Here is a 19,450-nt window from a genome sequence, read left to right on the forward strand (position 1 = left end):
ATCGTTTTGAAAGAAGCATGTGGCTACATAATTGATAAGGATTTTTTAAATTTACACAAAGAAGGTTAACACAATGTTTTAGAGTCATTTAAATATGTGTCATATACTGTTTGAGGTAACTTGTTGTTTTAATGGAAAAGCGGCCAGTGATAGCCAGCTAAATTAAGAAGATCAATATTTGCACACGCTCTGCGAACTTTAATTGAGCAAATGTGGAATATCACCCAGCTTTATCTTGGAATCGTAAATAAGCACTCCAAGTTAGAACAGTTTCAAGTGGTAAGCCGGCGTGCCATCTATAATTTCAACTATGCATGATACATAACGGCACTAAAAGTGATTTAGCGTGAATTTGTAAAAATGTAGTAAGTTCTACCTGGGGTGCGGTGGCGCCATAACGTTGTAAAACTATCACATTAAAAATAAAAAACGACACATTTTAGGCCCGTTAGCGGAAAACATACAAGGAGTTAACCTGGAATTGATGACAGCAATTCTGGGGGATGTTATTAAGGCACGACCATTCATTTTGACTCGAGACAGATACGAAGCTTAATAAAAGAGTAAGCAACTGCCGCGGCAGAGAAGATATATAAAGCTCCAAGAAAGAGGAAAACAAAAACTAGGCAATTTCAAACGTATTGTTTGCTCCATCTTACGAATGGTCATTTTTTAAGATTACTTGACGCTAGACCCTTGGCTTCGTGGCATTTTTGATATCCTTTTGTTTCCTCAAATTATTGGTGCTATATTTTTTATGGTCCGTTGACAAAAATATCTCGTAAACTTGGCTTCCTATTATCCGAGTCGATTAAACTTCAGAGCAATATGCTTCTATCATAATTCTTTTAAAATAAAATATACGATGGAATTTATTTCTTTTTAGGCATCAATTTACTGCTTGATACCTCTCTTTGCGGAAGTATAAGCGTTTTATTTCCCTCGATTTATCTGCTGTATTTCCAAATAGACTATACAAACAAAGAAAAAACGACAACACCATTTAGAGTACGTTCGCCCTTAGATTATGTAGAAATGCCGAAAAATAAAGGCGATAAAATCCAAATTCAAAAATTGTTTGCAACTTGTTATTTTAGAAAGAGCACAGAGAAAGATCATCTCAATTCTCGTTTCAGTCGTTCCCTTCTTTTATAAAGGAATGGAAATTCCGCAACATATCCTTACGACTTCCCTTCAAGGATATGATGGCAAACTGTATACGGGAAGGCTGACTATTCTAAGTCTCATTGTTGAAGCGTATTTATTCTTTATACAGACAGGAAATACAATTACTCGGACGATTTAATTCGAAACATTTAATGAAATTATTTATTGTAATTCTGCAGGTTTGCTGCTAGCGAAACATGTGAGATGGCCAAGGTAACACGCACAACCGCGATTTAATTTAATCTAGTTTGTTAACCTATCAAACGTTAGTAGGTCCTTTGTAATGCATAAATGTAAATATCTGTGAAACCGACTCGTTAGGGCGATAGTTAAAAAAGGCACCTTTCCCCCGTGAAAATGAAAGGGGGATTCCAACCAGGAAGTCTAATTATGTATATGCCCAGGCATAAAAAAGTTATGAGCTTTTAAACATATGGAAAGTACTGCCAACAGCACTCTACATCAAAATTTAAATTAAATTAAATTTCACCATCCCGAGAAAACCCTGAATATTACGTTTTGAGCAGCATGTTAGGGTTTCCGCCAAATTACGATATTACACAAAAATTGAAAAATTATGTTTTACCTTACCAGTTGTGTTTGACTTGTTGAATTTTTGCATATACAAAGTACTTCACGAAAAGATGGTCTCCCGTAGGCTGCATGTAGAGCAAATTGAATTATAAAGAAACCTTTATTACGACTTTTGCGAAGGTGTCCTCTTAAAGGGACATAGCCCTAAAACAGCCTCAAAGTGACTTTATCTTTAACGCATTCGTTAATTTTTCATGAAATCGCGAAAACTTCAACAGTACGTAGACAATAAGTTCAAGTTTAACGGAAAATGGCGAAAAAAAATATATTGGAGAAAAAACTTTGGCATGCCGCTTTTTCTTAAAAACCGTTAGTTGGAGTGCTGGTAAAATGAACTTAAAAATTTCATTTCTATTGCTGAATGAGCTCTTTGCTGGATTATTAGCATGTGAAATATTTCATGATATTAACTTCAATGATTAAATAATGAGTTCGCAATAGGCAATTGTGGGATCCGTAAATTACGGGTTTCATCCCCTTAAGAGGAAAACTTTCTGTAAAAGTTGTAACAAGGTTTTCTTCATAATGGGCGTTACCATACATAGAGCTAAACCGGAACAATCTCGCTCTGAAACACCTTGTATGTGAGTTAGTTGTCTCTAATCAATTGCTGCACATGAACGTATTACAGAACTTAGTAGTAAATTAGTAAAACCTTCGTTTCATCAAATGGTTAATGTACGAAAAACTTAATATTACAGTAGCTCCCAACGTGCATCCTATACATGCAGGCATCAATTATGAAAATTTGTACTCATGAAGGTCGACATATAACCAACGAGATCAATCAACCCCGTGGAATTAAAATTCATTAGGCATCTGTATGAGGACCGCCGGCTATTGTCCTAGCAGTTAAAGGTAGAAAAATCTCTCGGAGATCGACCCATAAAAAGGATTTTGTATTCTACGCATGGCATCGATTATCTTAGGAAAACTATTACACCATGAGGCATGACAAAAATCCGGAAGTTTTCAGAAGGGTTCAATGTTTACTGATGAATCTGCCAAATCTCAAGATAATCAAATTCAATTATGTTTCTGAAAATTTATACTAGTATGGTATACGATTTATGGAGCGTTTTGGGAACTAGGCTAAGAAATGAATTTAAAGGGTGAATAAAATATTGTTCACAGAAGTTTTTTACAGTCAAATTGCATATGCCCTCGCAGACGTTTATAAGCCCTTTACATGAAATATGTCTTATATTATTCTTCTCAAAAACTTTTCCTGTAAAAAGTTAAACGAGTTTCAAAACACATCGTTGGTAATATTCTTTTAACCTGCTTCCAGTATTATTTTCTATTATTTTTTCCATGCCCGGCGAGCAGTGGAATTTAATAAGAAGAGATTCACGTCTTGTTCCAAATTGTTCGACTCTTATTACTCTTCAAAACTTAGAAGTTGACAATTTAATGATTTTCCACTAATATCGATTAAAAAAAAAAGTCCAAAAATGAAATACTTTATTTTTAAATGCAGCTCAGTATCTCGCAACTACTCCAACTTGAGAGATTAAACTGACTGTTTGCCGTTTGCGTAATTTTCTTGCCGCTTCTAATTAGTACAAGTTATATATACGTCTTTAAAACGAGACTAAAATATTAAGGCTAAACAACCGGCAGCTGAATTTGGCTAATTAAAAATGCTTCCAACTGCGAACACGTACATGATGCTCTTAAAACTTTACGATTACGGGAACCGTTTTAACGGTAATGTTCAAGTGGGTTTCACCAATTCAATTAATTTAGCTTAGAAAGTTATATCAACTGAAATAGTGCATTAGCCGATAAACACTCCTGTTTCGTCAAGATCCCTATGCAAATTGCCAATTTCATGTGTGTAAAGTGATATTGGTTAGCTTCATCTACATTAGGCGAATACGCCTCAAGAGTATATTGACCAAGCTAAGACGATATTACTTTCAAAATTTGCATGGTTATACCCCAAATTAAAGGTAAGTGCAAGAGGTGCCTTTACTTAAGCTTTCAATAATTTTTTTTTTGTTCCACGAATTTGACCAAATTTGTATGTTGCCAGTTATATTTATTGAGCGTGACTCCCACGAAAATTCATCAAAAATATGCTCTCAAATTACAAAATATCTGCATAACGCTCTGCTTCTGATTAACTATTGGTTGCAGCATATTTGAGGCGAATTTTAGTCTAATTGGCAATTTCCATGCATCATTATATCGATCCAATGTTGCAGTTTTACCTTAAACGTTGCTCCTCAAATAAAACGCAATGTAATTTCATCATTCAATCTTCCTGGGTTCCGCACATTTCGAAAAACTATAATATCTGTCTCTTTCGCTAGTCGACTAGATATCAAACAACATGAGCCTGCAGCAAATTCTAGCGGAAAGAAATAAGTTATGGTGTAATGATAAATAACCCTCCTCCAAAACGTAAGGCCGCGACCTAAATATTTTCCACACAAAATAAGAACAAGTTTTTTATATTATTAGATTTTATTGTACACATAACTCTAAAATTTTAAGAGAAGAATTTAATTTAGTTGATATTAATTTAACAAAAAATCTCCAAATTAATAACGCGGAAATATTTCAGTAGATATTTTCGTAGCTTGCTACAATGGTCGGAACAAATATGTGGCTTCCTTACATTGCACCGTGGGCTATGTACAATATATTAAAAAGCTTCACTCGAGCATTAGTCACGTATAAAAAAAATCAGTTTTCGTTTAATTTTTATAATTGCACTTCTCGATTTAAAACTTGAGGGTTGTTAACGAGAATACGCGTAATCCCAAGACAACGATCAAGCGAAAGTTCAACTTTTGTCGAGATGCACTCAATGTTAGTGCAAAAGTGAGATCTCAGTAGACATTTTTTTAAGTATAAATGAATTTTCAAAATTTCACTCTTAAATTAGTTATCCCAATGAGTTGGAAATTCTGTTTTCAAGATTTATCAGACCTAAAAAGGTCATTCACTTTGGCAAATTTGCTAAACGCAAAAAATCACTTTGTCCTTCTCCTCGACTTTTCCGACTCATTGTTTATGCAGAAACAAAGAAAATTCCGCAATTTATTTTACTACTCCTAGTTCCCCGATGTATTCTATTCGTCTTAGGACGCGTTAACTTCGGTTTGTATTCCTTACACACCCTCCGATTCGATCTGATGTATAGATGCCGCCGATCTTGAATATTTAGTGGAAACTTCATGTTAAAGCTGTGGTTTTAGCCGTATCCTTGCTCTCAGGCCCACTTCCGTTCGATACATCTGCCATATGCGTTTTCCCAGAATCGTTGTGTAGATTTTTCCAGGTATACGTGCGAAAACAAGCAAAGGGGGGAATTTTCTACCTTGTCGCTATACGCAGTGAAAATTACTTGTGTGATGAAAATAAATTGAATCACCGATCGGTTCTTTCATTTTTCATTATGCAGTTTCTTGATTCATGATCCCCAGTTGAGCATAAGCCCTAAAGAATAATGCCTAACGCGTTGCATAATCCACCCTTTAAGCGTCTCTCGAACATGAGAATCTATTTCATTAAGAACGCTTTACCAAAAAATTCTTCCAAGGTAATTAACTCGAAAAATCGCCCGGTCCAATTTGACTCCAGTAAAATAAATCTTTTTTTAATCCTATACCAAATCACACTAAATAAAGAAGATTAATACACTAAAACACAGATTCGGAGAATTTCGGGGTGAGAAAACGTTTAATTTTCTGTTAATTGACTTTAAATTGAAATTCGAAAGATTGATGCTTCTAACTAACCTCCCTAGTTCTTTTGTGCGCCGCAGCCTTTTATCCACACTTAAAGGAAGGGAAAGAGATTTTTCGGATACTTTACTAATCTACTGGTAATAGTTCCACACTTTGTTTTCGACATTCGAAGGCGGTTGGGAAAATGAAATTTAATACTCATTTGCTTTATTTGAAACGAACGAGATAAAAGACAAATCCAACTGATGGGAGCTTTATTTAATTAAACATAAAATCTTCGCATAATGCCATACTGCATGATAACTGAATCCACTTACATGTATAACACAAATGTTGGTTTTTCAGCACGGTAAAATAAGCATGACATTTGCAGGTTTGTGGTAATGTTGAAACCAAAATTATCATGTAACCTGCAATATTAGTGATCCTGTTTTACACACACAGATGAACTATGCATTTACATCTTCAGAGCTAAAACATTTACAAAAGTATTTGTAATTTTTGCCACAAAAACGGTCACAACTCATTTCTACTTTATCTCATTATCCATAACTTATTAGTAGTCGATGATTCTTTGGTGAATTCAAATTATTAATGCGTAATCTATTCTTATTCTCGCGTCACTCATAATTTTTGCCAGAACTGCCAAGCAAAAAGACATCTTGAAAATCGGAAATTATTTCTTAAACAGAATTTTAACGTTGGATCCGTCCAAGGATTATCCGAATTCTAATTAAATTAAACGACAATCTAGCAGTAATTTAATAACTGAGATTCACTCAGAGAGACACATTAAATCTCTGAAGGAGCAGGGATGTAATCGGATTAACATTACTAGTTATACCTATTAGGGAGACAACAAAAAGTTCGCTATTTTTTCGCCCAGTATTTGGATTCCCCTGGAGAAAATTAGGTTGTTGAGAAGTAAAATATTATGGGGGAACTTTCGTTGAGAAATATTTATTTTTCACTGCTATATTTCTGCGAATTCGATATTTTATTTGGTTTCCTACAAAAAACATTTGATATGAGAAATTCATAGTTCTCCAATTTGTGCCAAAATTGAAGTGAATACTATATTTCAAACGCAAATGCACGATTTAGTAAAATTCCTTTCATTGCATAATGCAGCCTTTACTGCTTTTCTGCATAATCAAATAATGTTCTTTGTTTGTATTATTGCCCCTTCACTGAGTCGGAATCTATATGCAAATACAGGAGGTTCAATATACGTTTTAAATCGCAGTCATTTCTCTTGTCATGATAATGCAAAGAGCCATTTCTCTGTTTTCTAGTCAATACCTTCAGATCTTTACGTAATGCAAATAAAACTCGAACATGCCTTAAAGCATAACATCTAAAGATTTTAAAGACCATGAAGAGGTCTAGTATTCAAAGAGTCCCAGTAAAATATCTAGAAAAGGATTCCGCAAATTCAGCTTAATAAGTCTTAATAAGCGTAAAATATAACCCCATGTATTTCATATATTACCTATGTATGACAGAATATGTGGCAATTTAAGGAGAGCCCCTGGCATAAGCTTAAGAGGGAGAAATGTCGCAGATCCAGCCAGTAGATATAAGAGAACGGTGTCCCATCGGAAAAGTGATTAAGGGTTGGATGTCTCATGGAAAACACTTATTACAAGTAAATGTGTCATAAGTAATTTAAGACATTGTTTAATCAATTTGTCTGTTTTTACTTTATTATTATATTTGTACTTAGTAAAATTTGTCGGGTCTCGCAAAGTTTGAACAATTAGTGAAGATGTTGTGTTGAACCGTGAACCAAGCCCAACTAAAAAAAAAAGATGAAGAGAGACGCAGATAACTGGAAAAATAAGGGCAAGAAATTCAGCAGGAAGTGGAGCGAAGACGACTAGAAAACGAGAAGCAGGCCAACAAGACAACTAGACTGCACTTTTCGTCTTTAGAATTGGTTATTATTTATTACATATAGGGTACCATTCCATGGGGAGGTACATATGGAAACAAGAAACTGCACTTAGCCCTTTTATGATCCCCGTTACCTCCCCTAACAAGTCAAAAAAGGAGCATTATTAATGATTATTGTCCCTTTCAATTGCTTTCTCAATAAATATTTCGAATTTATGGATTTAAGATAATCACACTTCAATTTTACTGATTAAAACATACATATGTGTACCAAAATATGGTAATAATCCATCTACTGTGAAGTTTTTTGGAAACATTTTGTGAGCTAATTGTTAGGCGCTCATTATCCATTAAAATAATAGCATTACAAGCAATGGAAGGTAAAACGTGCAACCTATTATTACAAGTGAAATTGTAGTTACCTCCTTGTAATAGAGATTTTCAGCTGCGTGAAACAAGCTGACTACACGTTTTGCTTCAATTATTGTCTCTATTACAGATATAACAGTTGAATAATGCACATCATGGTCCATCTCTATCAATAGGTTGAAGTTACAATTTTCCTTAATTGGGGAAACTAATATGGTAGCGACTCGTCTTTGCAAGGGCGAGATTTGAGCCCTTGCACCTAGCTTTTACCTTAATCCGCTTAGTGTTTCCAACGCACTTGTTTACCTAACTAATAACATTTTAAACCGGTCTGATATTAGTTTTATACATACTCGGAACATCTCCCGAGCACTCGCCACTTCAACAATCTGAAGCCGGAAATAGCTCTTATACAAACAGCTGCGAAGCTTTTAGTATTAGAAAAATATTATAATAGCTTTGTACTAAAATACTAGAAACCACTCCTAACTGAACTTTTTGAAACAATAAAATTTTATCCAAAAAGGAATTCAGTGTTGTTGTTTCGATATTTTCCAACACGTTCTTACGTTAAATTGTGAACTTATTTCACAAATCGATATGTCTCTCCCACATGCTACATTGTGAAAAATATTAAAACTTCTTAAAGGGGGTGTCATAACAGCAGGCAAAGTAATTGCAACTTATGTTAAAAGTATTAATTTAAAGTCTCTGTGTGCAATAACATTAAAATCTATATTTAATCAACAAGTTTATAACTATATTCAAAATTTTCCTGTGGTATTATATTTGTTAAGCTAATTATTATGCGAGCGCTGTAATGCAGCTGATATGATTTCGTGCAATCGAACAATATAATATTGCACTAAGCTCCTATATCCGTGATAATTACCAATGTTTAGAAGGTTTATTTGCGATTTCTGTATTTGATCATTGTTTAACAGTATTAACTGAAATGGTTCAGTTCTTCCTTAAATGTAGATGTGAGATGTTGTCGATGTAATTCCAGCTTTGTCCTAGACAGGGATTTAATGCCAGCAAAGAGATATTTTAGTGAATTGGATCGGAACTGGGTCAGTCTATAATATATTCAATACGTAGTTTTGAGCTCCAGAGGTGGAGCAAGCTAGTCCGATTCCCGGAGTACTGGAACAACCTTTCGAACATGACATGCTCCAAGAGGTTCCTGATAGGACTATCAAGGAAAGACCTCGATCCCACATACACTTAAGCAGATAACAACTAAGACTTGCCATGGTGATTTACGCAGGGCACAGTTTGCTCTTCGCTCATTTCAACAGAATGGAGAGCTCTCAGGATTTGCATTGCCGACTGTGTCTTGAGAAAAAGGACTAAACGATGAATCATGTTTTGTGAGAATGCCCTGCAACTGCCAAGCAAAGATTATAGAGAATAAGATATAGACGTAGATTTGATCTGTTCGGCATAGAAGTAATTGGTTCTAAAGACCTAAACAGGGAGTAACTCAGAAAGGAAATGAGGTTCGCTAAGGAGGTTCACTTATTAGAGGAAAATCAAAAATGTGTAATGGGGGCTTGTTACATTGAGTAGGCCATCGCAGATCTCAGGTTATAATGGAGGATAATTATGAATGTACCCAACTTAATACAATAGAATAACACACAAATGCCATGTCATTGGGATACTCCACAATACAGTACCTTTTTCGCTGTTATGCAAATGGATTTTTAGTGAGTGCAACCAAGAAGCAATTAAGGAATTGATAAGTGCGAAGAAGACCAGCTACCGTCGTTGACTTGCAAGCAGTACGCCTTAATCCGAGGATGGATCATAACACAAAAAGGGCTTGTTTTTCTACTGATACGTTTTAGAAACACCATTTCTACCGTTGTATGGGTAGAGGTAAAATTGCATTAAAATTTATCGTGGATTTGTTCTCGAAAAATGTATTCGAATATACATGGTGCACGTAATTTACGACCTCTAAAATAATGTAAAACTACACTTCTCTATAGATTAAGGCGTACTGTTTGCGAGTCCACAACAATAGTCGATCGTCGAAAATGGAAGGGGAAACGGTTGTCTGTCTCTCTCTCACTTAGCAATCCTCTAATTACCTCTTCCTTGCACTCATTAAAACTCCATCTGCATAGAAGCAGAAAAAGTACTGTCGTCTAGTGAATCGAGCAGCTTTATGGAAATAGCACAGAACATGTGAAAAATATGTTAGAAAAACGTTTTTATTTAACATTTCTTGATGATCTCTATTGTAAAAGTGAAACATTTTTCGATATAGGTAAATTAAGTTTTATCTCCACATATGTTCTACCTAGGATCTATCTATCTTCATGTTGAATATTATTTTGTTCTTTTAGAGACATCGTATAGTATAAGTTGCAGTGGTACTTATTTAACAACACTAAACAAAAAAATTAAGATTGAATTGGGTGAGAGAAACAGTCATTCTTTATACAGAGCGTCCTTCATTAAAATAATTATAAAATTGATTTTTTACTTATAATAACCAAAACGACAAGGGCTCATAATTTTCGAAACAACTCAAAAATGAAATAAAATACTTCTCTAAATCTAACTCTGGAATACAAATTTCTCGTTTTGATACAACTGAACATATTGATAGATGATACTTAAGAACTTACATTAATGTAATTCCATTTGCAGGATTGTAATAATTATACTCTCGTTATGAATGATCTACGGAAGAACAAGTCTCTACTAAATGCATTAATTCCGTGATCTCCCTCTCGCGATACAAGACGTCATTCCGCCTTGCCCTATTGTTTACATCAAGCTGAATGTTTAGCTCTAATATTCATATTTAACGTAGAATGAGCAAATTGTCTTGTAAGTTGAGATATATTATTGTAGTAGTACTCGGTTATTAGAGGGTTGAGTTTACATCATTAAATAATAACGCCGATTTCCACTTAATTAATCAAATGTGAAATGGAACATATTTTTGCTGCTAGTTTACATTCCTTTAATCATTAGTAAGTTCTAACTTTATATTTCGCCACTCCAATTAATCCGGAGTTTGCAACAATGTTCTAGGAAAACTGTACACATGTTCTAGCGGTAGGTATAACAAACAAACAGAAAACATCTACTAAAATAGGAATCGTGTAATAAAACCCTAGTTGCTGTCTCAGCATGACACGCATTGTATTATGTGAAATGTGTTCGCTTTTGAAATAAAAGTAATTAGCAGAAATGTAAATTCTGACAGTCAAATGAACACTTGAAGTACTCACCTACATATCACTGCTTTAACGAGTAAAATTCCAATTAATTTTATCAACCAGCAACAATAGGCTTTTGCTGAAAAGTTACAGCTCATCTATTTATTAATAATAAATTAATGGAAGCCTGCTTTTTTCAGAGGTGAAAAACATTATGTCCTTTGCGCGAACCACAATCCAGTGATTTGTAACGTACTCGTACGGTAACAAAAATAATTAAACTGAATTTTATAAGTATGTCAAATCTCCATTTTTTTCTAATAATAATGATTATTTAATATGTCAACTTAATCGAACTTGGTAGATACGATAAAACTCACTAATCTCGGTGAATTTATTCGCAGTGTTTGTTCATAACAATTTTTGAAACTAGGTTAATGGTAGTATTAAATGCTATTGTCTGTGTATTCCGAATTTTGATTATTTTAATAGTATATTTGCATGCTGTTTATAGACGCAAAATAGACATTTTTTTTAAGTAACCATTGCTGCTTGTAAGAGTTAATAAAAAATTATGTGTAATATATTAACCTAACCTGAACTATACAGTGTGTTTAATAAAAATTGCGATTTAGTAAAAAAAATAGGTTGCCAATACATTTACATCACATCGACATGCATCCATTTAAAAAATTTTAAAAATCGCGAGAAAAATCTACAGGGAGACTCAAAATAACGGGGCGTCATGAAGTATTTGCTATTGAAATCTCTGTATTTCTTTGACGTGATAGAACAGTCGAGTAATTTCATGCGAGAAACTACAAATGTGAAGAGGCGTTTGAAATTGTTGTAGTTATCAGAGCCTAAATAATCTAGAAATTAATATGCGATCACGAGAAAAATCTGTCACGTGTAAACCGTTTGAGTCAAATTTGAACAAATACCGTCCTTTTTGGAATGCCTCGTAGTTGTTTAAAATGTACCTTTATTACCTCTCACATACATTTTCGGAACTGAATTGTTTTATCAAATCACCAACGAACGGTTGGCGATAAACACAGCGTTAACTGGACATCGCGAATAAAACGTGTAAAAAAAATTAATAATGCACCAACCAATTAATACTGAAAAAAGGAAACTTTCGAGATTCACTTAAAAACATAAAAAGAAAGATTGGGCGTGCTACGTTATTGAAAGTAACATGCAGTTCTATCAGAAGCAGAGGGACAATTTCAAACTTAATCAAAATTTAATCCCATATTCACACAACATTCCCAACGAGCTAAAGCACATTTTGTTTGAACGTGCTTTTGAAGTGGATGATTTTAATTATTAGCGTCGAACTCTTTGTACCCTGGCCGCAACTGACTAAATATAGTTTCAAATTTACTCTAGGTCTATCCCTTTATTAAGATGAGATTGTTAGTGTCCAGTTTGAGTTGGCTAGAATATTCATGTTGATTATGCCTAAAAATGTCCCTTATTTGCATGCTGCATTGAAACAAATTTTCCGTACTCCCAATGGCTATGTTTTGTCCTTCGGGGCAAAGTGGTTTCAACTTTGCCAACCCTTTCGAGAACATAAACTAACTTCTCGCTTACAGCTGGCGCAAAGGATTAAAGAGCACACAGTTATTTAGAGACACCAAATATACAGGGTATTTCCTAACTACGTATTCAAAAATTTGAAGACATAATCCTGGATGCATTTCAAGTGGAAGATGTCTAATAAACCGAAGTCCGCAGATGCGTCGTTTTCGAAACACATGGTTTTAAACTACGCCAAAAAATGATTTTCCTTGAATATTTACAATGTGGCCAAATTTGATTTTTTATTTTAGCATGCGAATGTGTAGAAAAAGGCCCCATATTTACATGTACTCAAATTTTGTGCATGCGACGATAATGTTCGCTTAGAATATTTTTATTATTCTATTTATACGCGCAATGTTCAACGCAACTTTTGCCATTAATGAAGACCGATTTTTATGTTCCTTCTTCCAAACAAAAGCGACAAAAATTTTAAAAATGCTTTATTATTAATTGATCAGTGCTAGGTTTATTTAGTTCAAAAACAACAAAAAATCACTTAATTGAATGTTTGAAGAACTATTGAAAATGACCACCACTACTAATAACACAGGCTTGAGTCCTATTTTATTAATAAATTTCTTGCTCGTTTAAATCCATTTATTTGAAAAAATTTTTTTTTTGGGGGGGGAGGGGGGGGGGATGGCATATTTTAACATCCTGTATTTTGAAAACGAAGTATTTGCGGACATTTCATTTCCACTTGAATCCGGGATTACGCCTTCAAATTTTCTACGCGCATTTAGGACACACCCTGTAAACGAATAATCAAATACCACGCGTGAATCTATGAAAACTTCCATCAGGCAGACAGTTTCTTGATGATAAATTAGGGAATATGTTCTTAATAGGAAATAAATTCGTCTCTGTCAAAATTCAGCCTGTATTTCAGATGTTTTTTCCCACTTCATAATACTGACCAATTTTATTTTTCTTTTATAATCCGTTTCTTGCTTAACCCGGACGTGCAATCATTACCTTCCGAATAATCAATCATCTTGGTTGTAGTTGTATAGTCGAAGTCTATGAGAGTTTTCTTAATAATTTTCTGTATTCGTTATATAAATGGGTTATCTGAAAATATTAGCGCTCTTGGAGGAAACGAGCTACAAAGAGGCTGAGTATTAAATCGTTCCTTTGCTCGGAAAAAGTATGATAAATTAGTTGTTTTATTTGTATTACATATAGAAAGATTAGAGATTAAGGTCGCTAGCCATTTTCCAACAGTTGCCACAGTTGTGTTCCTACATTTGGTATAAAGTGGCTCTCTCAGTTTCCTTCAAATGGAAATATTAATTCTAGCGCTTCCTTCAAAATTAATACATACAAAAGCGATTTCCAATAATGTGATAGTTTGAGCAGTGCATCTAAACTATGTATCAAAATATATAGCTTGTTTCAATTCCAATCCGTGGGGTTAATGGAATAACACGTTGACAAGATCACGACTGCGCCTTCTTTATCTAAGCTATTCCACAGGAATCGCTTTATTCAGAAGAGGTCTTGTCATAACCAGGTCGTGTTTACGTTTGAAGTGCTTGTCAACGCTAAATACACTTTTTCCAAGTGATTTTTCTCTTTTAGGTTGATCTCATCAGTGTTGATGATCGGAACGGTAATTAATTTCTTGCTAAGCACGAATGATCAAAGAAATCACAACTGAAGCTAATAAAATCAACGTAGCATTTAATGATAAAATGCGTTCTGCACGTAAGCGGCAGATTAAGGCGAATGAACATTTGAACTGCAACCCGGCCAGAGCTCGGAAAATAATGAAAAATATTCAGTTTTACATTTTGCTGCTCTTTGAAACCAAAATAAAGCGCCACGAGACGGATGCGGCACTTGAAGTGCTCTTGAATACATCAAAATCGTCGAAAGCCCTACTTTTCGCGGGCTATGTTTGCTCTCAGAGACTTTTAATGCCAAGATGCGATATTTCGCTTTTAAAATGCGAAATTTACGCCCTTTTGATGACGCACTCAACTACAGACACATAAAAAATAAGTTTTAGGTGCATCGGCGCGTATAATGTTCCACATTTATTTTGCTTTATTTTTAGTGCGCAACAACTAGAAGAATTATATGTGCGGAGTGGGCAACCAAGCGAGGTGAGGGGCCATTTCTCAGACGCTATAACAATGGTAGAAGTTCAAAATGCAAATCTTATTAAGAAACATGCCAGAGAGTAACAAAAATATTTTCTTGGAAATTTTCAACGACAATTTCTGTATTTAATGCAATTCATGAATCGACACAACTGTAATTAATTTCTATATATTATTGTTCCTTATTCTGTTTCTTACAATGTTCACATTCCCTTCTGCAATGTTTTGATTTTTTTCCTATCCACTTCCTGAGAAATATTCGCAGTATTTGGGAATCACTCCGTATAGAGTGTGTATTAAATTTTTACCATTGTTTAAGATTTTATACAAAAACTTGCGATTTTCTAAAATTAGCGATTTTTTTATATAACCCTTTATATCTTAGATAACTGTTATTTTCTTCTGAAATATACTCACTTCCGTATGAAACGCACCACCCAGTAATAATAATAAAGTCTTGTAATTTTGCCAAAATAATGCTTCATAACGGAGTATCAAATGATCAAAGATTCAGTAAAAAAAAGCAGCATTTATTAATTAAAAATTTAATAATGAGTGACATCGTACACCAATGCATTCACATACTCTTCACGGCATGCTTTGCACCAAATGGTCAATATCCTTCTAGGGTATATCATTCCATGCTCCCTCAGGGAGGTGTCGTACGTGAACCAAATTGTTTAAAGGCCTCATTAAATTTCGAAGTCGACGGCTCACTATGTCCCGAAGATGTTCAATAGGTGATAGGTCCGGTGACCGTGCAGGCCAAGGCAGCATTTCCAATTGTACTTGTTCCAGGTACGTTCGATTAATGTTCGCAGTGTATGGCCTTGTATTACCTTGTTAGAAAATGCCATTTGGTAAAATCTGCAGGGAGAATACTAATACTGATCTCAGGACATTGTTGATTGCTATGTGCGTTTAGGATGCCTGGGAGTAACACAAGCGGAGATCTTTGACAACACGTATCGCACCCCGAGCGACATAACACCAGGTATTAAGGCTTTGTTGACCATGTTCTCTCAATAGTGGATTGGTACCGATTTCTTTTTCGGTCAAGTTCACGAAAAAAGGAAGATCGCCCTTCTTCATGCCGATAATTCGCCCTCTATTAAAATCCGAGATGTGAGAGAAATTTCGACAATGTCCCACAGGGGATATTTTAAAATGTCTTGGTGACAGTTAGCCAACAAAATAAACTGATATTTCGATGTAAATATTATTTAATTTATTAACAATCAAATCAAAAATTTTTGAAAGTCGATGACAAAAAAATCATTGGCGTTTGTTCTTTTTTACTGAAATTTTGAGCATTCGATATTTTATTATGAAGCATTATTTTGCTAAAATTACAATGCTTAATTATTATTATTACCGAGGGGTGCATTTTATAGGAAACTGAGTGTAATATTAAAGACAACTGTCACTTGGGCCAAAAAAATACATTTTTCTACCCATTTAAAACTTTTTTTTATCCTAAAAACTACACGACGAAATAATTGTCTGGATATAAGACCAGTTATTCAACACACAAAATATATTTTAAGTTTAATATACATTCACAATGATAACATGAATAAAGTCTAAAGCAAATGTAATATTGCGCTTTTAGACGTGGAGGAAACGCAAATATCAATTTTGCGCTCGTCCGGCATTGCATGTCTTTGAAATGCTTAAATAATTGGCAGAGTTGCTCATAAAATTTTTAGTGCACATTAAGTTTTAATCCTATTTCTGAGATATCCAGCTGCAGTGTCAGAAGTTACAGCCGGTCTTAAATTGGCATAATTGAACTTAAAACCCGTAGATTCCGTTTCTTTCAAAACTTCTTTAGTAGAGATTATAAGTAATGCATAGACTCGATCAGTTAGCCTGGTAATATATCTTCTTCCATTTCAAATGTGTATATAGTTATAAAATAAACTAATTTATGTTTTAAATATGCATGAATGAGGTCGGTGCTTTGTTATAAAATTCGCGGATATTTAATAAATGGTTTTTGGCATCAACACTTCATTGGCGATCAATCATTCACAAAAATAATTTTTAAGCCGTTAATGACTTGGTTTTTGTGAACAGCTGTGTCCACACAATATGAATGTTTTAACCGTTGATATCTTAGCACTAACTAGTTAAAAAAATATGAAGGACAAATGGAAAAAATATTCGTGCGAGTTTATACAAAAAAAAAGCACGACAATATTAAAACATTTTCAATGGATTATTATAGAATTTCAATGCAGCTGGTGTTAATATTTTATCATTATTTCGCGCTGGTTTAATTAAAAATAAATTAATACTAGAGAGCATTTGGCTAAATAACATTATACTCCAAATTTCATTTCAGCGAAAACAATTTATTATTAGCAAAAGCGATTGAAAAACCAATTAAAATTTTATAGAGTTTCTATAAAATAAATCGAGTAAATTAATAAACACAGAAAACGAGATGAAAATCTGTGCAAGACATTTAACTACACTATATTCCAAATATAATACAGACCAATTTATCAAGTATTATTTGATTTTATTGGATATATATCACGGAATGTCCTAAAAGTGAATTTAGGTGACTATTCACAGAATAGAGTGGCTATCAAAATAAAATGTATTGATAGATTTTAAATCAATGATTGGAAGCAAAAGCGAAAATTTCATATACAAAGTGAAATTTGCAAAATTGGGAATCTTCAGGCAAGCAATGGTTGTTTTGCTCAGTAAATAGCCTCAGTTACTTAACTTAGACGAACCCAAAATCCGCTTACGCCAGTTTCCAACTCCGGGCTTCGATAATAATGCCAATCAACAGACATTAGATATTTACTACTAAACCAACTCCAAAACACCATCCGCTTGTAACTATTTAGCACTTCTCTAAAGGCTTTTACCCCTTGTTGACGTAACTTAATATTAAGTAGTAAATGGGTCTATCATTATAAAAGGCCTTATCTGGAGATAGTTAAGATTTTTGATAAGAAATTTTGCACGAATCATAGTTTATATATTTGATGGAATGTTTCCTGGTCATACTTACATGAGACCAAGTTTGATAGATTTGGCCGAACTATTTAAACCCTTCGTTTTTCATGATACCTGACAAATCTTCGATAGCTGAGAGTTTTAGAATAGTTAAACAGAATTTTCGCCACTTTAATTGATTTCAAACTTGAGTCGATCAATTTGGATTATTATTTTCCTATCGCAATGGTCGCATTCGTACACAGCAATATCTTCGCTTGCAATAATTATAGGAAGGTACTTCTAAGTACCAAATATTACTTCGGCAATAAACCAACAATGGATTCTAGTACCTATATTTCTTTCTAACTTACAATCGTCTATTAATTATCCGCTCTTACTTGAGGATTAACATTTTTAAGCGAATGCAAATCTTCGGCTCCGGTTTCGCAATTTAAAGTGTATTACTGAACTTTAGATTGGAGTCATACAAATTTTTAAGCTAAATTTCGAAGCATATACCTTCTAAACGATGTGGAACATCCAAATACGTTATATAATGACTAGTTTAACAATCTGTAAGAAATGTATTTCATTCTAATTTGCTGAAATTTCTAAAAAACCTCGCCGGAAACTCGCTGGAACAAAAAGGAATCCTTGGATACCATGAAGAATCCCCAAATATACGTACCTTGAATGCAATGCGATATCTACGAGTTCTCTATAAAATTCATTTAAAAAATGTATCATTAAGAAAAGTATTGAAATTTTAGCCAAGTAAATTTTTTAGAATTTGTCTCATGCTGTAGTAAGCAACATAACACATTAATTCCTTCGATTAACCATCGCAAGAGACATCTCCCGGAAATAACAACACTGTTGAATCGATTTTCGTCTGTTACGCCAATCATATCTAACAAAATTCCTGTGTTTTCTTTATTCTTAACAAAGATGGAGCCAGCCTCTCACATCAATATTCGACTACCCTTCTAGAACATGCCGAAATGAAAATCGCTCACCCAGTTAAAGTATACTGTGAACTCTGTTTAAATACACTAAAATTTTTCACAGATGGCGCACTGATGGTTAATTTTCTCGAAAATTTGCAGAAAAACTCGTATTCCGTTGAAAATTTATCCTTACGCGTATTGATCGAAAACTTTAATTCTGAAATTCAATTTTAAATTCGAAAATCGTAAAAACATTAACATAAATGATTGTACCAAGTTATAAATTATACTGGTCCGAAGAGGACCAAAATCCACAAAACATGATATAAATTCCTAGAACATTCAGTGAGGATAATACCAACACGTCGTTGGTTGAAGAGGTTTCGTTCTATTTTGAACCGCAGACAAAACTTTGAGTTGAATTGGTCTGTTCCTAACTGTGAACAGAGACGTACTAGGAAGATGCAGGAAAATAGCTTGAATTACTTAGAGCAGCAAATGTGCTACTAAAAATAAAATTATTGCTCATATTGAAAAGGTTAAAGGACAATTTTTGAAGCACTCTTTGAATAAAAGCTTTATAAAAATGTAATCGTCGAAATTTTGACTGTATAGTTCGTCTCTGTGCACCTTTAAGAGAATTAATAACGGCGACAAATTAAATCCTACACTGCCCAAAAATTACCGACAAAGGGAGGGCACCTTTAATTTGCATTGGGTCCCTTAACGCTACCATTTTATTTCAGAACATAAATTAGATTTTATGTAACATGAGGTAATCAAGTATTACAGGCGAGAAACCCTTTACCTGGTTTGAAATAATTATCTAGCACGAAGAGGAAGAAAGTCCGACTAATTATTGTTGTAGACCTCAAGAGTTATTTGTAAACTGTCGTGGTATGAATTAAGGAACAAATCATATTTGGTTGCATGAG

Source organism: Euwallacea fornicatus, chromosome 3 (assembly GCF_040115645.1).
Source record: "Euwallacea fornicatus isolate EFF26 chromosome 3, ASM4011564v1, whole genome shotgun sequence".
NCBI classification, from domain to species: Eukaryota; Metazoa; Arthropoda; class Insecta; order Coleoptera; family Curculionidae; genus Euwallacea; species Euwallacea fornicatus.